This window comes from Haemaphysalis longicornis, unplaced genomic scaffold (genome assembly GCF_048455015.1).
Source record: "Haemaphysalis longicornis isolate Haplotype H1 unplaced genomic scaffold, Haemaphysalis longicornis Haplotype H1 scaffold_17, whole genome shotgun sequence".
Taxonomy (NCBI): domain Eukaryota; kingdom Metazoa; phylum Arthropoda; class Arachnida; order Ixodida; family Ixodidae; genus Haemaphysalis; species Haemaphysalis longicornis.
In genome coordinates, this window is record NW_027526276.1 from 1,335,834 (window position 1) to 1,357,690 (window position 21,857).

The 21,857-nt window shown below is 46.8% G+C and overlaps 1 long non-coding RNA gene across 1 annotated transcript in view; it reads left to right on the plus strand.

Moving 5' to 3' along the window:
- The first annotated feature begins 300 nt into the window (after positions 1-300).
- Positions 301-21,857, plus strand: part of LOC144166340 (uncharacterized) — a 28,895-nt gene continuing 7,338 nt past the window's right edge. Inside the window, exons 1-2 of the long non-coding RNA XR_013321649.1 lie at positions 301-469; positions 18,877-18,961. This is a non-coding gene — a long non-coding RNA (uncharacterized LOC144166340). The remainder of the gene's footprint in view (positions 470-18,876; positions 18,962-21,857) is intronic.

The window sequence follows — 21,857 nt, forward strand, 5'->3', positions numbered from 1 at the left end:
CAAAGTTTGGAAATGCGGTTTGCCAAATGCACCAATAGCCGGGCGCTATTCGGCTTCCACAAACAGTATCTTTTCAATTTTGCGTGTTGTGGGTCATACTTTCGTGTTCACATTTCGTTTGTCCGTAACTGCACGCACATTCCCAGCTTTTTCGGCTCAAGAATTGGTCCGCGGTTGTTGTCGAGGCATACGTCCAAGGCTACAACAGGACCAATGTTGTGTACTTGAATGTGGAGCGCACGCCGTGTCTTCTGAGCCCTGCTATTGGTGGTGCTTGGCGTCACACCCTCAATTGACACTGAACGCTTGCCGCGGCCTTCCTCTTATCGAAACGCCGCCAGAACGACGAAACTGTCCCACTCCCTTGGCACATTGAGGGCCCCGATACGGCCTCCATCCCGTCTCCTCTCTGAGTGCTATTGTGGTACAGCAGTCGTGAAACCTTCAAAGTTCTCTCCACAACACTGAGGTGAGCTTGCGTCTATGCATGTGGCTAGATCATCTGAAAACTGTGTCATTCTAGCTTACAATGTTGCATCATTCAGTGTGGATAAAGAGGCAAATATTACGCGAAAAAAATGGTCGAAGAATTGTTACCAAAACCTGTCGCTCAAACGTTACTTGGAAAGCGTTTTAGCCTGGTCTCACGTTGGTAATTGCTTTTTTCCCTCGTGTCAATACGTACCGTCATTAATACTTTAGCAATATCTTCAGACAACTCTAACTCTATAGCAGTAGCCTGAAACACCTTGCCGTGAGACGAATGCATAGATTTACTGCTTGGTAGTGTTTTTATAGGTGCATGTAAGGATTCTTTCTTCTGTTATGCCCCTATGACTGATTGCGATCCACAAAAGGTTAACAAAGAGAAACATCTTTGTGTTTTCTACCCGTGCAGTAAAACACGGTTGGGTACAAAGCAAAGGAAGCAAAAAAAAAAGCCAGATCATACTTCAACACAAAACGTGTGACCTTCGCAGCCCATACAAGAAAGACTTGTGGGCGGTGTCGCAAATACAACCGCACGTGCAATTGCTCCGCTCAGGCAAAAAGATTGCAATGGGCAATAGATCTTTTTGCATAACCGGGTGACCTATCGAGAATTCAGTCTGAAAGACCAAGTGGTACGCTACTTTCTCAAACAACACGGCTGGAACTATACATAAACTAGGTATCGTATAAATGAGGATGCTCATGTAAGACAGAGGTACTTCATACCTATTCAAGAGTGATTGGGTGGATGTTTGATGAGGAAAAAAACTACGAAAAAATTGATTATAACAATTTGTATCGTTACAAAAAATTATTTGAGCAACTAAAAAGCAGTAAACTGGTTACGTTTAGGAGCATTTCATCTAATTGTTTATGTGACGACGCGTTTAGCCTTTGGATCGTGTGTCATCGACAGCGAATGAGGCTCAGTTGCATTACTGTTTTTATCAGGAGTTTGTCGATTTAGTTCTATACATAGCGCTGTGTCGAAGCGAAATATTGCGGTGGAGAAATAATCAATTTTTTGGGCGCCTAGAACGAACAAGTTGCATTTGTCTTAAAACAACCAAATTGTAATTATAAATAACACAGCAACTGTTAACATATGGTACAAGCTTCGTCCCTTTGCACGGAATTGTATCCCCCGTCCAACCTGCAGCGAAAATATATTTCGGCTTTGAAGAATAAATGGGGCTACTATGTAAAAACAGTACTTTGTGGCGCTGTCTTGTTTGCCCAGCGCTCATTCCTTCTGTCCTAAATGGGTTTTTGTTTGTTTCACAGGTGTTTCGTTTTCCTATATATGTTTGCGTTAACTAGCAAGTCTGGTTTCAATGCTACTTTTTCCAAAGTAGATGTATAGCGGCCCACAAAATTAGAGTCTATCCCTGAAGTAGTTCCATTTAATGCGTCGTGCCCGAATTGCCTTTTGGTTTGTAATCGCGGAATCTCATATTAGATTGCGCATTATAGCGTAAGACGCGACGGAAGGTGCCAGAGGTACGGAGACACTCAGACTGCCGCCGGTACAGGTGATAAATACCTCGGAATGCGCTCCACGTGTAGGAGCATTATTGCACTGATTGATAGTTAAATACAGCTTTCCATTACCACTCCCGTGGCGGGTGACAGCTGAAAAGTTAGCATAGTGGCCAAAGAATCGAATGTACTCACGTGAGTGTGCCTCACGTGCAATCTTTCCTTGTAGCTGGCTTGCTTTATAGGCAGGATGAATGAACGTCTCTATGGAGCAGGTACTCTAGGGAGCAGGTACTCTAGTCGTGTCAGCGTCCATGTTCATGAACGCCATAAGACGGTCCGGCTTCTTTGGCTCTCTTCACCCGCCGAAGCTCGTATTCATGATTAGACGTCACAGCGTTCCCTCTCAGTGCTCGGGGGAGGAAAAGGTGATGAGAAGGTTGGCAGGTCATGAGGGGTTCTCATCCAAGCCCTACATAGCATGGCTGATGGTGCCCGGAGCCTCGCAGAAGCGGCATTGCGAGGTGCTCGTGGGTTGCGGAGGTGTGTTTGAAAGCCTCTAAGGAGGCTTTTTTTTTGTGAAGTTTTGGTGTGGAGGGAGAATATTATTCGCCCCACCCGGTGCTGCTCCGGGATTTGAAGGACAAGAGAAACAGACCTGCCATCGCTCGCCAAACATCTGGCTTGCACTGTGTGTTAGCTCTCGTGCATGCCGGTGGAAAGCTTGGTTACCGGGAACGTAAGCTTGGAGTGTAGCCCAAATAATGAATACGTGTCGTTCGAGAGAATGCTGCAGTAGAATTTGTGCGGCGGGCTATGAGATGAAGTCTCTCGAGAAAGTTATACACGCTTGTTGGCCGTATGTGATAATGACCACCCCAGGGGTTTGGGCATGGGCTTGGGCGGTGCAAGTTCGTGCCGTGGAGTGGTAGGAATTAATACGCTTGTGAGGAATGATTCAGCTGTAGTCACAACAGCGGTCATGGCTATTTTTCAGGGGTGGAATGCGGCGTCTGCGTACACGGTGGTAAAGCTCTGACGGTGTTGTTTGGAGAACGCTTCCGCTCGGAAGTGTCTGCGAGCCTAGTGGAGTGCCAGATGAACGTTGAGGGAGAGTGCAGCCACATCGGTAAACTGGCGAATCTCACTCGGAATCTGAATCGTATCGGCCTGGGGGTGTTCTAGTGGTGAGCGCAGGCACAGTTGAGTTAAATTCGTTCTACCAGTGGAGGTGAATTTTAAGCGTAATAATTGGCACATACGATGAGCTTCGAGGAGTTCATCGAAGGCATTGTGAACTCCCAAATGTACGAGTTTCTGTGTCGAGGTGCTGCTGTCAGGTAGTCCCAATGCCAGCTTGTAAGCCTTGCGTATTAGAGCTGCTGGCTCGACCTCCTGAGCCTTCGCGAGCGCGGAGGCATCTTTCACTCTTGGCTGAAGGCAAAGGCAGCTAGATACCGAAAGCACCAAACTCGGAGCTATTATTCTGTTGCGTCTCCTGTCGCTCTGAGATGGCATGTTTAAGAGGCCAATGAAGGAAATGCAATATTATTTCATGTTAAAAACAACCCCAGATAACTCACTCAACTTCATTCTGGCTTCGAAATACGTAGTTTTGAGAGTACCAATATATAAAACATGGAAAACTGCTATTTCGTGCTGTGCAACTTCATCAATGCCGAAACAGGGGAAATAATAAGAACAAGGCTATCAGTTTCTTGAGTGTTTGTAAGCATTGAAGGGAAACGATCAAGCAGAAATGGGGCGCTGTTAAATCGTGTATACATGATTTGTAGTTAAAGCTTAAGTAGGGTGCCCTGCGCCATATGATCTAGGCCAAGTGTCAATATCAGGGCTGGCAAGAATGTGGCTGGTGAATGATCACTATTTCACCTGTTTTGCGGATTATTCAGCACAATCGTTTGTAGTGGAAGTGTCTGACCAATTCGGCAATTGGAAACGTTCTAATTTTCGTGAACCAGCCTTGTAGGTTCTCTTTATCGTGGGTGTGAAATACAAAATTACTACTTTTTCGCGCTCGCTTTGAGAATACACTAACCGAGCCTGTTCGGCGCGTGATTTAGTTGCACCAGAACTGAAATGGAGCAAAATACAGTAACCAGAACGCCAACCATAGCAGAACCGGACTTTTTTTTTTTTAGGCACCTTGGGGCGAGCACGCACAGCCGAGATCACACACACAAAAATTATCTTACAAATTAGTAGCCATCTTCACACAAAGACAGGGAAGAGGAGCACTCTTTGGATCTACTGCTCACCACTGCTCCATAACAGTGGTGCGCTGACAGATAATGGCATCATTTCGGACGTTGGCAATGACGACAAGCAGGACTAGGAGGAAGCATAGTCCGGCAATCTCCGCAGAGGTCATGACCGGAAATAACGCCGCCCATATATTCTCCAGTTTTCAAGAAGGCTAAGATGAAGGTTTCCTGAACATTCCTCTGTGACAGCAAAAAGTGCTCACTGCCGCCTTTTAGCCAAAAGGCAGGCGACAATGACGGGCCTTTTCAAACATCAAAAAGCTGACATGCCTCGCTGCTGCACAATTGCAGTGTGGTGTTTTTATTGTGCACTTAATTAGTTCGAACGTTCAACAATTCAAACTGAGATGGCGCCCCTTGCGGTTCGAAGTAACGAGCTATTACTGCAATCAATTTCGAATTAACGAAATTTCACCGGATAAACATCCGGTTCAAATATTGATTTACCTTTCGTCCGAAAGGCTGAATTCAGGAAAAGAATGACAGACATGCAGACAGACCAAAATTTCTGGGTTTAGGTAGCTCAAGAAAGATTATCCTCTTGAACACCGGGTGCGGACCCTTGCATTGGCTGACGGCAACTTCGACGCCATATGCTTGAAATCTCTTACTGACTTGTCATCGCCCATTCGTCGAAACTGCCAGATGCTGCAGTGGGGGTCACCTCATTTGGTGCCCGGCATATTTCGAAACCACTTTTTACCGAGTCACGAGCATCTTGAGGAGTGTTTATGTTCAACCTAATACTTTGAAATTTTGCGTGCTGCCCGCCGACACTTAGCCTTGCCCTCGCACACTCTATATTTGCTGCTATGGGCGCCTGGTGACTCAGTGCTCTACTGGGACGACTTAAAAATTCCACATCAGCACCAGCGATAATGCCCGCCCAGGGTGCATCAGACCTGCCCGAGAAATGTACAGCCAAGGATAAATCAAAAGCGAACAACAAAATATAAGCCAGAATAAAATAGAAGACTTTGGTTCGTGGTGATCACACAATGACGGTTGGGTATACAGTCAGAACATAATTCAACGACGCTTAGGGGCGAAGGGAAATATTTCGTTAAGTGGATAACTTCGGTGAATTGAGTTGTGCATTTCGTGGTCGCATAATTTGGTACATTCGATTGTATACTATAGCAGAATCCAGCAAGCTTATGCGTTGGCTTATTGGCGAAGCATGAATACTCCGAAAATAAAATTTGGGCCCACGCGTATGAAAAGACAGAACGAAAATTGTTTCCCGAGCACGACCTGCCGCCGGAGGACTACAAATGTATTTACAACCAAAGACGTCGGCTATCTTTTCTTGAGTGCGCTTTGTAAGCAAGCACACAAAACTTCTTTACACTATTTTTGACCAGAAAGGGTGTAGCGAAAGTGGAAAAAAAGTGTTGGGAGCCCATTACACCCTTTGTCTGGAATCACAACACCCGTTTCCTAGCTCTACACCATTGTTTAGTAAAAAAAGGTGTTGATCAACATCAACACCCTTAGTTTTTCTTAGGGTGTTAAAATAACTACTCTGTAAAGAACAAAACATCCCGCATACCTTCGCCTACTCGTTAGAAATCTTTAAAAGCAAATAAAAATTGTTCGTCTGCAATGATCGCTCTTTTCCTGATACAGTGCGCCACATGCCCCATGTTTAGCTTTGGCACGGGAAATATCAATTTGAACGTTTAAAATTAAAGACTGTAGTTGTGGGGCGCAACGGCTGTTTTTCGAACGCAACACGCTTGACTTTCTGTAAGGGGTTGAGACGGTGTGAAATGGGTATTCAGTTGCGAAAAACGAACAGCGGTGCGGTGGTCGACCTAGTTTCTTCCGGTGTTGCAAGGTTTTGCTACGTTTGTTGTGCTTTGCAATGTTCTTGCTAGCTAGGATAAGTACTGATACGTGAGGCCTAGTTTGATCAGATTTTACAAAGGTGTTCCATTATGTCCCGCACCCTGACAGCGGATCGAAAGGGGAAACAAGTTTGGTCGACCCCCAACTATGCTGTTTCTCCAGCCTCGCACCGCCATTGCAAGCTGCGCCAATTCGTTTTGCACTTGAGAATCCGAAATAGACTAGTACCTTTGAAATAGTGTAATAAGAGGTGCGCATACGCTTGCGTCTTGTGCGATCACACTCGAACAGGCTCCAAACCCGACTTTACTGTTCTTATACCATATCTGCGGTGGTGCACACTGTAAGGGGGGCGCAGTTCTTTGTCTCTCTCTGTTTTTGCTAAAGACACCGAACCTAGTTCAAGCTTACACAGCTTCACCTGTAATAAAGTATGCCAATTTATATTGTGCGAAACATCGTGAGGTACAAAACTTACTCAGCTTGTAGGAAATGTTCCGTCAACCCGTCTAAACGGGTATGAACTACACCTAAAGTTGGAGGTCTCTTACACCCTTTTTCTTACACCTCTTCTCTTACACACTTTTTCCTTAAACCCTTTGTTTTAGTTTCAAATGTCCTAATTTCTTGCTTTACACCATTTTGGGAAGTAGGGTGTGAAATAATGTTGCCCTTTTTGGAGGGTTTTGAGATGGCGGAGAATGTATAGTATTTAACGAAATAATAACTACCGCGTGATTGACAGGTTTTTGTAATTCCGCATGCTGATTTGTATATGCATACATTAAAATGCATGATTTTGAACTTAGCAGTAAATCTCTTTGTTTGCGACACGCATGCCGACTCTGTAGGCGGACTTTCTTTAGGTGGCTATAAAAGCAAGAAGAGAGGACGTGTTTCTAAGTCAGTACGTGCTCGCTGCCCGCATGCATCCCTTTGGTTTCCTTGCTCAGTTCATTTGATGGTGAAGTGTGCCTTATGCGTATTGAATGTGTCTGTACGTCATGCTGTGCTCTCGGCCTGTCCACACGGTCATGCATAGCTCCGCCGCCCACACCCTTATTTTAGCGTGTTGAGCATCTTTACACCCTTTTTAGGGTGTTCAGACGAACATCCTTTTTTTCATCCTTACACCCTTCCTTAGCCAAGACACCTTTCAAAGGTGTTCGTCAGGGAACAAGATTCTTCCACCCTTTTCGGCCAAAAAGGGTGTAAGAACGTTTAGTGCCAGGACCGCATGGATTTCTCGTAAGTTTGGTGTCAGTCCAGTGCGTCTTTCGTGTCTTCGTGCGCTCCTGAAAACATCCGCAACCGATAAAGGGCATCCATCACTTGACCCGATGTCGCACTGGAGCTTCCATATCTTCGATAGCTTCGATATCCTCAGCGTCTGAAGCCGCAACTTTATTTTTCTTTTATGTGCCCGATACGCTCGTCACAAAGATTAGCGGTGCGCTTGCTTGCACATACCACTTCCACGCACGCGAGTAGCAATGCTAAACTGACTGTAGTTTTAAGAACTTCTACTACAAAAGAAAAAGAGACAAGATGAGTTATAACATAGAACGATGTAAAAGAAACCGAAAGCCAGGGAACTTCCCGTACAGCAATATTGCACGAACGACTCAAAGCCCGCCCTGAAAAATCCGATCGCCGAAAATTGATTTCCAACAGCCCCACTGCCATCTATGACGTGCGAACGAGACTGTTTTTTTACCACTGGCGTCATCTGAAGGATTCAACATCAAATTACAACTCCTGTTTTGCGACAAAAGTTTTGAAAAGCATGACAAATGCCCTCCGCGATGTTGTGGTTCGCGTGTCATGAATCAGTTTACAGGCGTTCTCTACAAAACATTTTTTGAGCTGTACTTTTTCGTTTTCGTTTCGTTAAGTTTCGTTAAACCGGGACAGATCATAATATTGGGTTCATTATATCGAGTGAGTAGAAGGATTCTGCTCTGTGGGCGTTTGAAGAGGATCCCTATATTTTTATAATATCGGGACTTTCTTTAAACCACTCTTAGTTAAATGGACGTTTGCCTGTATGCAGAACGTCACAAATACAATCTTTTGTTCCGTTTAACAATGATACGAAAACTTGACTTACATCGAAAGAAATTTCACTATTTGTGCGTTTCCGTTGGTTTTTGCACTTTTACATATAATTTCTATATCACCTCCGGGCTTCGGACAGCGCGATTACGGATGGGCACCCACGGACACGTGCAGAAGCCGGCCGCGAGTTTTTTGCTGAAGCAGGAGTGGTAATGGCTACAGCACACGCGGGACTGTCGAATCGGCTCGCCGCTATAATTAAATATAATGAAAGAAAATTCCTAGGGCTCTTAAATTTAAATATGCTTACGTGCTTTGAAGGAGAAAATTGGCGATTATCAAGCTTTTCTTCGCTGCTGCACCGTGTTTGCGTGTCGTTCTTCGCTTGCGATTCTTCATCATTTCGCGCGAATTACTCCGATAGGCAGGCTGGCCGGTCCTCACGCGGCCGCTTCCACGCAGTCACAGCTCTCCTGCGCGTGCACCAAATTTTAGCGCGCAGCACTTCGGCGTCCGGTACATTGGTTTGGCCGCGGTGGTGGTGGCGGCGGCGGCGATGGCGATGTCCGCGTAACCGAGCGAGCGAATGAGACAGTGAAGGCAGATAGAAAACGGTGGAGGAGCATTTGTGGAAAGGGTGAGGGGGAGGGATGCACGCGCAGTGATGACATCTTCTCCTAGCGCGTGGCCACGGCTCAGCATACCTTACCGCCTCCCCCTCACTCTTACGCCAGCTGGTCCTCCACCGTTTGTGGCTCGTCGGAAACACGTGAAATTTGCACGGGAGGTTGAAACACAATTTGAAAGAACATGCTCGGCGGTGGTGACGTGCTGCGAGATAATGCCCGACTAGCGCGCGCCGCCATGCGCTCCTGATGACGCGATCAGTTCAGGAGATGCAGTACCTGGATGCCGAGACCGAAAAGACTCCAGTTCGCCCTACGCACAAGTTTCCCACTACGAGGCATACTAATCATCAACTGATTTTTAGGTGCAGTCCTTTCACTGCACGTAAAAACCTACCTACCGTAAATACCTACCTTACGTGCCGTCGGTTCACGGAACATAACTTTCACGGAAAACGCTTCAACTGCTTTGTGTTAGATTCTTGCCTTTGCTGTTTAGGAATGTAGAGAGTGCACTCGCCTTCTGCTTTTGCGATCAGGGTTCAAATCCCACAACGACATCAGTTTATTTTTATGTATTCATTTTGTATTTGCAGTGGCGGCCATTTTGGTACCATTTGTATTTATGATGACAAGTACAGTCACCCCTCGCTCTTGATGATGCACCGAATACAAACTTTACTGCTTCGTACGCAAGGTGTCACCTACCTCTCTCACAAAAAATTTGGAACCCCTTCAGTGTCATTTTATTGGATTGGAAAAACATCTTTGGGGCCTGCGAATAAAGTCCTATTGCTAGGTCTTCGTGACTTGGCCGTCGTCGTCACCGCAGATGTAGTCACCACGGCTAGGGGTCCCCCTCCCCGTCACCGGGTCGCCGGGGTCCTCCTGCCTTGCCAGCGCCACGATGACTCGCTGGACAGCCTGTAGTTGAAGATTTTGGTCTTCAGTTCGCACCGCCTCCTCGAAGGAAGGTGGCGTCGGTCTTGTGTTTGATTCGTCCGGGTATGCGAGGCAATTCCAGACGATGTGCACGAGTCTTGCTGGAGCTTTGCGACACACCCGACAGGTGGCATCAGGGTATGTCTCCGGGTACATCTTGCGCTTGAGGTGGGGGCTCGGGACCGTCTTTGTTTGGAGTTGCCCATAGATGACCGCCGGCTCCCTGCTCAATCCTTTGCAGGGTGGCGGGAGCTTGCGTCTGGCAAGTCGATGGGCCTGAGTAATTTCTTTGTAGGTAGTCATTCAGTCTCGTGTGCCGTACCACAAAAGCTCTCCGCCACTTTGCCCGGCGCGGTTAGTGAGTTCGCGCGCACGAGCGTGGGCGGTTTCATTGTGGGTCTGAGCACGTGCCGACACCGTCCCTGCATGTGCCGGGAACCAGTTGATTCTTGTCTTCCCCATGACGCTTGGTTGTCTTCGCAGTAGTTTCTCCGTTACGGGGGAAACCCTGCCTCTGGAAAAGTTTATGACAGCTTGCCTGGAACCTCTCAGGATGGTTGTGCAGCCTGGATCTTTTAGGGCCAGCGCGATCGCCACCCGTCTGCTTCCTCGGATCTCCGCTTGCATAGCTGGCCGCCGCTCAGAGGTTGCCCTCGGCGTCGACCACCGTCACCACGAAGCCACGTTCGTTTCAGTATTCCGCTGCATCGACGTAGCGGGCTCCAGCGTCCCCGGCGTCGAGCTCCGCCAGCGCCTTGGCCCGGAACTGTGGCGCGCATATTGTACCGTCAAACAACATGTGGCATTGCTCGCTGGCACGCTTTTCCCTGTTTTCTTTCACATTTTGTAACTGTTGCGTGACAAGGGCCAGGGATTGAACTGAAACAAAAAAAAATTCACAGCATATCCACGGGGTGAATGATGATGAGTGGGCGAAGCTCCTGAGGGGAAATCATCGGTAAAACCGTGACTCTTCAGTGCAAGTTCGCCCACTACATCTGTGTCCGAACGTAACGTCTAGAAAGTCTCGCTTAAACCGCGCGTCAGCACCTTGGGGCTGAGCTCGCCTGATGCGTTTTGCAGACGCCTCACGAGCTCTCACTGCATCGGGGTCTGCCTGCCGATACGCACGCTTTCTCGCCGCTTCCCGTTCTCTGACGTTTTGGAGATCCTCTTCGCGCCGCAGCCGTGCCGCTTCGCGTACGGCAGGGTCCTGGTGCCGTTGCCGTGACGCTTGGGCCTCTCGTTCTCGAACGCTGGGATCTTGGCGTCGTCGTCGCGCAGCCAGACGACACGCTTCGGCCTCCCGCTCTCGTACGGCAGGATCTTGGCGGCGGCGTCGCGCAGCTTCACGGAGCGCTTCTGCCTCGCGGGCTCGCACATCTGCAGCCTTATCCATCGGGCGACTCCGAGCGCGCGCCAACAGCTAACGGATTTTATTACAACGCTCCCCGCCATCTAGTAAACAATCCAAGAACTAAACTAGAGGTAGCCACGCCATCTAGTGAACAATCCAAGCGCATCTTTTCATCATATACAAGTACCGCCATCTAGTAAACAATCCAAGAACTAAACTAGAGGTAGCCACGCCATCTAGTAAACAATCCAAGAACTAAACTAGAGGTGGCTACATACATGCGTCGAGGATGGACAGACCCACGCCCTAAGGAGCTTCGCCCCTAAAAACACCATGAAGCAGCCCAAGAGGCTGCCTTAACAGACATCTAGGATGATGGGCATCGCCTGTTTTCTACGCGAAACCAATAGAGTTGTTTATTCGTTATCGATGATCGGAATTTCAATGAACGACACACTCCAAAGTGCACGGAGTAATTCAGAAGTCACCTCTGCAACTTTATTATCTCCAAAGGTTTGTGTATGTGTGCTGTATACAGTGGAGTCTTGTCGGTATGATTCGGCAAAATTCGTTTTTCGGCCTAATACTTTTTGTTTCATTATCGCCGGACGTCACTTAGAAATAATGCAGTTTCGTGCGTTTAACACGACCACATTTATACCGCAAATTGGATAATACGACCGTGAAAATAGCTCTTGAGCGACGTTGTCAAGAAATCTTACTGTATTTATTGCTATACTAGCTCAAACCACATTTCAACAAGCCATATTCTCTTAATTGCTGATCGCTGGTTTGGCTGCTGAAACATCGCTGCCAGGCATCGCTTTCCAATGATAAGATACGCAGAAGATGCACCGCGCACATCTAGGAAAACTTATCATAACCAATGTAGTTGCTCAATGTTCTCGACAGGCATTCGACTTCCCTTCCAAGCTTCTCGCCATGCTCCGTGCTCTCCACGCTAATTTTTGGTTCTCTATCGGCCTTGTTGCTGCATTCCATAGATCCACTCTGGCTGTATTGTTGGGATGCACGATGGTGCTTCCAGGCTTGTGAGAATGTCGAGGAAACGGAAGTCGCTTTAAATGAAAAAGTGGAAATAGCGGAAATCTTACGCAAATCAGAAAAGAACCCTAACATAAATCCGCGTCTACTGGGCCCACGACCTCGGTTTGCGAGTGTCAAGGATCGACGCTATTGTCGGACAGCAAGAGGAACTTCGGAAGAAGCTGAGAGTTTTCGGTCCCTGTGTAAAACCAACGCGAGGTGCGGAGCATCAGCAAATGGAAGACGTCCTCCGTACATGGTTCAAAGAGGTGTGAGTGGCCGGAGTGAACGTCGACGGGTTAGTCCTACGCAAAAACTTTGACAGCATCATGCTCTTCTTGGACACTGAAGACTTCCAAGCGTCCAGCAGCTGGATTCATTGATTTAGGGCATGACACGGATCGCTGCCATGCCCGGCGAATAGAAAAATAGCAGCAGCTTCTTTTTTTTTACGTTTTAGAACAATTTACTGCTCGACGTTGAAAACAAGAAAGCGCTGCACGAACTGGCCAGTTATTTCAATGTTGCATAGTACAAGTTAGTTGCGGAAGCAGTATGAATATTATGCTTTGTTAACGTCTTTGGATGATAGGATTTTCTCATGATATGTTTTACTTTCGAGTTCCCATGAAAAACGTAACAACGAGATTTCACTCTACAGTTTTTGTTGTGCGCCGATAAATTTTGTCTGGCTGTCAAAATGGAGCCCAGAACAATCATGCATCTTCGTTAGGGCGTTTGGAAGTGAGGCTAAGTTGGGATCAGTTTGAGCATTTAAAAGAGGGTCTGTCGAAAAGCCATTTTAACACGAAAGTGTTTTATTCCGGTATTCACGAAGATTTTCCCTACGACCTATCCGTCACGGAAGTGACACCAGTACAACGAAGCAAACGGCCTGTAAAGGGTCCCGCAAGAAAACCTCTGCACACAGGATCTTCTTCTGGGGAAGCAACCTTTAGTACTAAGGAGTAGGTTATAATTAGGGTTGTTCGGTTTCGGGTTTTATATTTTAACACGAAAGTGTTTTATGTCGGGATATACCAAGATTTCACTGGCGTCATATCCGTTACGGAAACGATGCCAGTACACCTTTGGCGAAGTGACCCGCCAGCAGGACGTCGCTCGTCAAGCACAGCCACAAGACAGCCGACGACCCGCAAATCATGCTCAGCTGCAGATGTCGCTGCACATGTCACTTTCGTATTTTACCGATTCCTATTACAGAAGAATCAACCACAGTTTTCTCAACTCCTTGTCTGTCAGTTTATATGCACAAAAAAGCTTCAGTACTTGAGCTGGCGTGAATGCTTCGTAGAGACAGGAATGTGTACATTAATGCCGCTGGGTGAGACGACTGGAGACCAGCCTTCTAGCCGATGTCAGCGGCGTTCGCAAGGGGTCTGTTTTGCTGTTTTTAAAAACATGGTTACAGCAAAACGTCAGGTTTTACAGTTATTCATTAGCCCCGTTTATTCTTTCGCTGGAAAGCAAATTTGTCGAAACAGGCGGCACAGTATTGCACTTAGTTACTGTGGCCCGCTGCGTATAGTATCAAGCGTAAATGTTGTGATGCAGCAGCAATGAATTTTACCGCTTATAATCGGCAGCGTTTTTGATAGGAACGTGAAACGTTGGCAATCCGTTCGCATGTTATTGCCAGCTTTATAAATATTTGAGGCGCATACAGAAGAATTACTACCTGTCTCTTATTTCCATGATGATCTGCTAGGGGGCGCTGTTAAAAAATACACCAAATTTCTAAGTTACGGAATTGGAAGGCTCTTAGTTCCGCCGTCAAACATTACCACAAAAAAATACAAAATACCAAGCGCGTGAGGAGCACTTTGTGTCGTCCGGGCTTGTGCGTGGGCTTGCACCACGTGAGGAATTTGCAAAAAAAAAAAAAAAAAAAACTCAGAAATAGCGAGAATACGTGAGAGTGCACCTCTTGAGGAGCTCCCGGCGTCGGCCAGCTCGACCTTCGAGAACACTCTGCACAGAGTTCGCGGCGTGATCTCTCGCGTGCTGTTCTCCAAACCAATTTACGTGCTTTCATGCCTGTAATGGAAGCACTTTTTTTTATTGCCATAATTTTACACACCACTTGAATAAAAGAAAGAAAACACAATATAGATAAAAACTGCTAGCCAAAACCCTCCTAGCAGAAAACAGCGAAAATTCCTTGAGGTCCGTTAGAGTCTCCATCACGAACAGCCACTCCGGAGGGTCAGGTTGAGCTCTCTAGACTTCGATCATAATTCGCATATAATCAGAAAAATACTCTTTCGAGCGTTTATCATCAAGGTCACGATGATGAATCGCCATACGCGACTTACAAATGCCGTGCAGGGCCAGGACCATGACGAGGTCATATGGTACCCCGTTGTCACTCTCAATGGGTATAGGAACCTGATCCCATGTGCGTCCAGAGGGAAATCCTTTTTGAAGGTCCGCTGAAGCACGTCCCAGAAAAAGACTCCGTCCCAACACTCGAGGAACACATGTTCTACTGCCTCGGGTGTTTTAAGCGGGTAGCAGTCCACCCCCCATGAAAAGTACAAGCCCTTCTCTTTCTGCCACGTTTTTTCTGGAAGCACACCCACGTGAAGTTTAAAAAAGAAAGACTTTACCCAAGGTGGCACAATGATACATTTTACACTTTTTAGCACGTCCTGCCCAGGCCCTGCACGATACATTGTCCTGTACAATGGTACAGGTACACAAAGTTAACCAAATCACGGTAGAACGTTTTCCGCGTAACGCTTGATTGATAGGTACTCTAAACTGAAACGTGACGCAAAAACTGGGTCGCTTGAACCACTCCACGGAAGTAGCCGTCGATTGCTCCCACAGAAATATGTGCAGATGTAACCACAAATTCAAGCAATGCCCTGGATAACTTCAGCTGACAAACAGTGCGCAAGAAAGGATCGTTCACATCACGAAAGAACAAAATGCGATTGGTGACTTGCCACAAAAACAAATGGGACAAAGAAAGGCCCCCCTCACGCACGCGCTGGAAGAGGTTCGTGCGGCTTGTTCTTTCCCAGGCCGATTCCCAGATAAGTACTGCGAACACCCGGTGCAAGGCCTGTACATTCGCCCGCGAACAATGCATAACCTGAAGCACATACCATAGTTTGCTCATTAGAAAGGCGTTGCACACTGATGCCCGTGCGAACATGGATAGGCCAGTGCCTTTCCATTTCTCTGCTTTTTCGCGTAGTTCAGCAGTCTGTCTGCGCCAATAGGGGTCTGTATCTTCATTATATTCTAGGGGCACTCCCAAGTACTTAGCTGGCCTCGTCTGCCAGCTGATACATTCGGAAACACTTGGCGTACAATCCCAGTCCCCGTGCGAGAACCCAAAAAATTTTTGCCAGTTGACTCCATTGGCACTATATTTACAAAACCTCTTTAAGATGTTTACAGCAACACGTATGCTGCTCCTGTCGACGCAAAAAATGGCTATGTCATCAGCATAGGCGAGCACTACCACTTCAGAGGACTCTAAGCGAAAACCGTTGATTCTCTCACTTCTTATGATACTTAAACAAAGGGCTTCAATGTACAAACAAAAAGCAACGGTGACAATGGACAACCCTGACGCACCGCTCGTTGAACTTGAATGGATTTGCTTACCTTTTTGTTTAGAACAAGGTGAGTACAACACCCATGGTACGCCATGCGCACTACCTAGCCAACAACAGAACCTACGTTCACATCCTGTAGCATATCTAAAAGAAGCTCATGCGATACATGGTCAAATGTTTTTGCCAGACTATCTGTAGCATGGCCAAAGCACCCTGCATACTGTCACAGCATTCGAGAACACATCTGGCAGTATGAGTATTTGTCACTATTGACCGCCCCTTTATTCCGCACGTTTGGTGCGGTCCTATAATATATTTTATTACAGTCTGCTAACGACTAGCTAATATTTTCATTAACACCTTATAATCGACGTTTATCAAACTGATTGGGCGATACGCAGAGATATGCCTCAGTTTGTGTTATTCCTCTGATTTGGGTATAAAAACTGTATGTGACACAAGACAGGAAGGTGGTTGCACTCCTGTTTTGTACGACTCGGCGTAGATGTTCCGTAGAACGGGGCTAATGTCATCCTTAAACTTTTTTATAAAGAGATGCGGTCAGTCCATCAGGACCCAGCGTCTTCCCTGTGCTCAGCACGTCAACAGCCTTCGTTACTTCGTCGACTGTAATATCACTTTTTATGCTTGCTGTTTTTTCTTTTACCGCAACAAACACATAAACTCGTTTTCAAACTGCACTGCATCAATAGACTGACGAGGAAACAACTTCTCATAGTAGTCACAGAAGCTACGTTCGATGATTGCCTGGTCGTTACACAGTGCGCCATCATGTTCGATTTCCACTATCATGTTTTTTGTGCATATCTTTCCTCTGAGCTGAGCACCCTTTTGGTCGGCGCTTCACCAAGCAGGAACCGTTCAGCTCTCACGCGTACAAGCGCGCCATGGTACTTCTCCTTATCTAATTCCTCGAGCTGCGCCTTCAGTGTTCGAATATCATCCTTGAACGTGCCGGGCGACTTGCATTCTTCCTTGACACAAACAACAAGGCTACTTCTTAGCAGAGCTTCTTTACTTTTGCCCTCCTTGTTAAGTGCGCCCGATCTCTCCAGGGCTTTCATTTTTACCTCTTGTTTAAAAAGCTCCCATTTAAAGATAATGTTCGTGTCGCCTTCGCCGCTAAAAATATTTTGTCCGCTTGTGGTAACTGCTTCCGCGAATACTTAGTCTTCGAGTAACTTATTCATTTTCCACAGGCCCCAACAAAAGGCCTCTGTAGTGGGAGCACAGACGCCGAATTACCGCTATAGACGCCAAGTTAGAGGAGCGGGTTACCGCGTGTTCTAGTGTATGCAAACGCGGCCCACTTTGGGAGAGATGTGAAAGCTTCCGAAAAAAAAATGTGGCCGATCCCTCTTTCCTAGGAATCGCCAAACACGGAAGTGCAAGGGGCCTTCAAATAAGAAGTTCATTGTTAAAGGAATCTCCTTCATGCGCGAAGTGTTCGCGAGACTGACCCCGCCAGATGAAGTGACGCCGACACGCAAGAAAAAAAATGGCCGCATATTTGCTCCTTTCGTTGCAAATTTCGAGAAAAGGCGATAGTCTTTGTCGACATTTGCCAAGTAAATCCCTCCCTTCCCTTTTCCACTCACCTCTCGTGCTGTTCCTCTTCAGTCGCGCTCATTCCAAGGTAAACACGCCAAAGGTTTGCTCAAGTAAATTTAAATTTACCGCGTTTCACTGCTCCACGCCGGGTGCCTCGATGCCAGCGCTGCCGTACGGCAGAGACGCGCATCAATCGAGGCGCCCTACTTCAATGTTTATAGAACCCCGTTGCCCTACTCCACGTGCGCTCCAAGCAGAACGTTGAACCTATCTAGTGGAACCTTTCGTAATTGTTGCCCCTTGATTTCTTAAAATACCGCCAGAAGCTATAGTGGCGCGGGGGGACAGCAGGCGACGAAGTGAATCTTTTTTTTGCTGCGGATGTAGTATTTCATTTCCCAAAAATCAAGTATATAGGGCCTATTGGCCCCCTCCTATAATAAAGTCATCCATTCCATTCCATTAATTTTTTATGAAGGAACGCTAAATATCGCTCATTTTATGATTTTGTGTCTTATATTTCCGTAATGTCTTGTTCTTCTTTAACAATGTTGACAAGTATGAACATTAAAACCGGACTTAGATATTTATATTTGACTGTGAGTATGTAAGACTATTGCACGGATTGCGTTTCACTTTGGCAGGCTGGCTGGATTGAGTCACAGACAAGCAGACAGACAGACAGACCAAAATTTCTGGGTTTAGGTACCCCAAGAAAGACCATCGTCTTTAAATACAGCGGATGCTGCCTCAATTCAAGCGCGTCCCCCGTACATGATGGCGCTGGCACTGAGGTGCCAACTGTCGGCGCTCATTAGCATCATTATGCGCTACTTCGCTTCGCCTTTCCTAGAGGGCAGCTCCATATGACTAAGTCATACGAAAGGGCATAAGTCGCGTTCGTAGGACTGCTCACATCTCCCTTCGTAGTGCAGTGGTCATTGCGCCGCGTACTATCTTGATAAGCATTAGGGTGAACACGGGAGCACGTGTCATTCCGTGCGAGGGAGCCGTCTGTCAGCGTTCCGGGTAACTTCGCACGCGCATCACATAGCCTCGTTGCAAACGAACTGCGCATGCCATCAAAGTTACGGGGAACACCGACAGGTGGAGCCGGCGAACGAAATGACCGGTCTTCCGTGTTCACCCTAACTGTGATCAAGATAGTATCTCCCGTTCTGGCGAGAGAGTCGTGGACTCGAAACCAGGCGCCGCAGAATTAATAGCACTTTTTCTGGCCCCGTCCTTCCGTGACGGATATGATGTCGCTGAGATCTTCGTGTACACACGCATAAAACACGTTTGTGTTAGAATGATCAGGGCCGGCCAGTCATGGAGAACTTTCGTCAGCAAGTTCGGAAATCCATGTTAGGTGCAACAGCCGGGTCTCCGACGAAAAGAGAGGGGCCGGCAGGTCTGCTGTTACGTTTATCCAGGTCTCTACGAGTAGTCAATTTTTTACGCTTTCGGTTTAAACGCTTCACAGAAATAAAAAAATACAATTGCTTTCTATTTAAACATAACAACCATAGAAGAACAGAGTAGTTACCCACTATATGCTATTTTCATTTCAGAGTCAGGTAAAAAGGATGGCACTAAGAGTCTTGGCATACATTGCTTGTATTGGAGTGGTAATGGGTTCCCTTCCGTACGAAACAGGTAAGTGGTAACCTCTTAGTCCGATATCATTGAAATCAGCAAGTTAAAATCTTCCAGACAAGTGTCGGCACTTCAAAAAATATATTAGGCCCATTCACCTGTCCACAACATGGATGACAATTGAAGCATAGGATTTCATGCCTCTGTTATCGATTCGGATTAGAATATGAGATTCAGATGTTGCTAATTAAAACGCCCCAACACATTTTATTCATTTTTTCATTGAGATAGCGACGTATTTATGTCTTGCGAGAGTATTGACCGGGCACTGTTTAAGTGAGGGCAATTAAACTTACAGGGATAGACATTCTTACTCTTTACAGATAGCAATATTTGCGCAATGAATGGCACACTAGCACCATGAAAGTTCCTAGAAATTTAGCGTTATTCTACCGGACAAGCACGAAGCTGTTAAAAATCATGCTACGGAGGTTTTCCCGCAAAATTAGTACTGTTCTGAATGAGTTTGCTCAATAAAATATGAGCTACCTTTATAAAACGTGTAAAGAATGTAGCTTCACTCCCCAGAAAAACAAGAAGCTTTTACAAGTTGTTCTACGGCGGATTTTGCAAAGAAAATACCATTGTGTCTAATTAGCCATTTTTTCATAGGGAGGGCTTAATTACATAAAACTGGAAAGCAATTTAGTTTTATTCTACGAGAGAAGTACGAATCTCTCACAAAACGTTCTACAACCATTTTTCAAAATGAGTAAAGCTGCTGGAATGGCCTAAGCTGTGGATTCATATTTCCTCGAGAGAATTAGGAGACTAGCCGTTTAGGAGACTAGCCGAGGAGACTAGCCGAGGCAACAAATTATTAGAGGGCGCACAAAAATAAAGAAACGCAAAATCGCGATGACAGATGACACATCATAAACAAATGAAATGTCATTTACCGAAGCTGCCCAGGATCGATTCCACAAGTTCTAATAATTCTAGAATAGCTGTATAGCCTTTCCTTTCAGTCCTGTGTGTTGTAGTGCTTTACAGAAAATGGGCGTGGCGTTTTCTTTCACGACAATGCTGACTTTAAATCCCATAATAACTCCATAGCCCGGTTCAAATGCGTCACGGCACTTTTTTGTGAGTGGTACGGATGCCTTTGCTGCCGTCAGTTGCAGGATCTCATGTCACCTCAGTTTAATTTTACTCAGCCAATACCGGCCAATTAGCGTAGGCATTCTAGCCCATTGAGCTTGTTTGGCTATGACCAGAGGAAAGTGAAAGCAGTGGTCATGATAACACACTGCCACATCGAGACTCCCTTTAACAGAGACAGGCGTACCATTCTACGTCACAGGCTGAAGGTTGGCTTCTCTGAAACGAGCATTAGGAAAATGCTTCGCGCATTCTGCTTCGGACATGACAGACACTGTGGCGCCTGTACCTGGTTACATGGGAACTTCCTTACCATTAAGATTTACTGTGACAACAATAGCAGGCGTCCCAGAACTGTGCTGTGTATGGCGCAGCGTAATTGCAGCCATTTTGGATACGCCGTTTCGAGCTCTCTATTGATAATGGTTGTGGGGTGTGGACGAACAGGATTGTAATTCCGAAATGCTTCCAGGACGTGGTTCTTGCTTTGTTTCACGAGCAACATATTGCTTAAAAGCCGCGGCGATGAAAGCCGTGGCGCGTTCCATGATGTGCTGGCCAGGTAATTATAAAGGTGTCCAGAAAATCGTGATGAAATGTCGAACATGTCAAAGTGTCCTTCCTGCTGCACAGCCTGCGCCGCTGTGACCATGGACAATGTGTGAAAACGCTTGGGAGAGGGTACAACTTGGCTTCGCGGAAAAAGGGCAAATGCCTTTTGTCGTGATTGACGTGCTTTCGAAATGGTTTGAAGTGAAGCTAATGGCTTCGACAACGGTAGAAAAGACTGTCGAAACAGTGCATTCCTTCCTTGGATCTCATGGACTGCCGATGGAAGAAGTGACTGATAGCGGTTCGCAGTTCCGCTCGACAGAATTCAACACCTTTCTGTCGGCTCATGGCATAAAGCATACGTTCACACCTCCGTCTCACCCTTAATCGAATGGTGCGGTTAAGCGTGCCTTTCGAACTACGAAAAAGGCACTGTTGAAGCAGTTATTGGACGACCAAGGAAAAGGAAACAAAAGAACGTTGCAGCACAGAATTGATAATATCGTGTTCTGATACCGAACAACACCACACACGTTCGCGGGAATGACGCCGGCAGAGTTGTTCCTCAGACAGAAACTGCGGACTCGCTTGTCGTTGCTACGGCCAAATGTCACCAGCGCAATGGTCGAAAAAATGTCAAAGTTAAAGTGGCTGCAGGTGAACGCCGATCTGCGCAGTGATCATTTGCTGCGGGTGATCGCGTGTTGGTACGTTCGGTGCGTGACGAAGTAGGGAAGTGGCTCCCGGGCAAAGTCACACAAGTGAAATCACTGGCCATATGGTTGGGATGAATAGCCATGCGAGCGATTCACCGCGCAATTGTTCCTGCGGGAACTGCAGCAACGACGACAATGAAGAGGGGCCACGCGGGAGTGATCGGAAGATCGAACGACGACGGCTGGAAGGCAAGCGATGGAACAGGGCGCGGTTACGTGGAAACGACACCTTCGGACGCCTGGTCCACCGGCCACCTTGAACAAGACCGCTAATAACCTCCGCCGAGGCTCGAAAGCGCATCTGGGTACCGTCATCGCGGCGCTGGTGCGCCAATTGCTGACGCTCCGTTCCCGCTGTTGGGCGCTGCCGTTGCTGCTATTGAGGCGCTAGAAACACATCGCGACGGAACGTGAGCGGACATGCATAGGGGGCATTGCTCTCGGACCTTCCGAACTGTAAGATTATATTGTGTACCTTCAGACTGTGTTGTGCCTATCCCCATCGTCTATTATGCATCCCGCCGTGT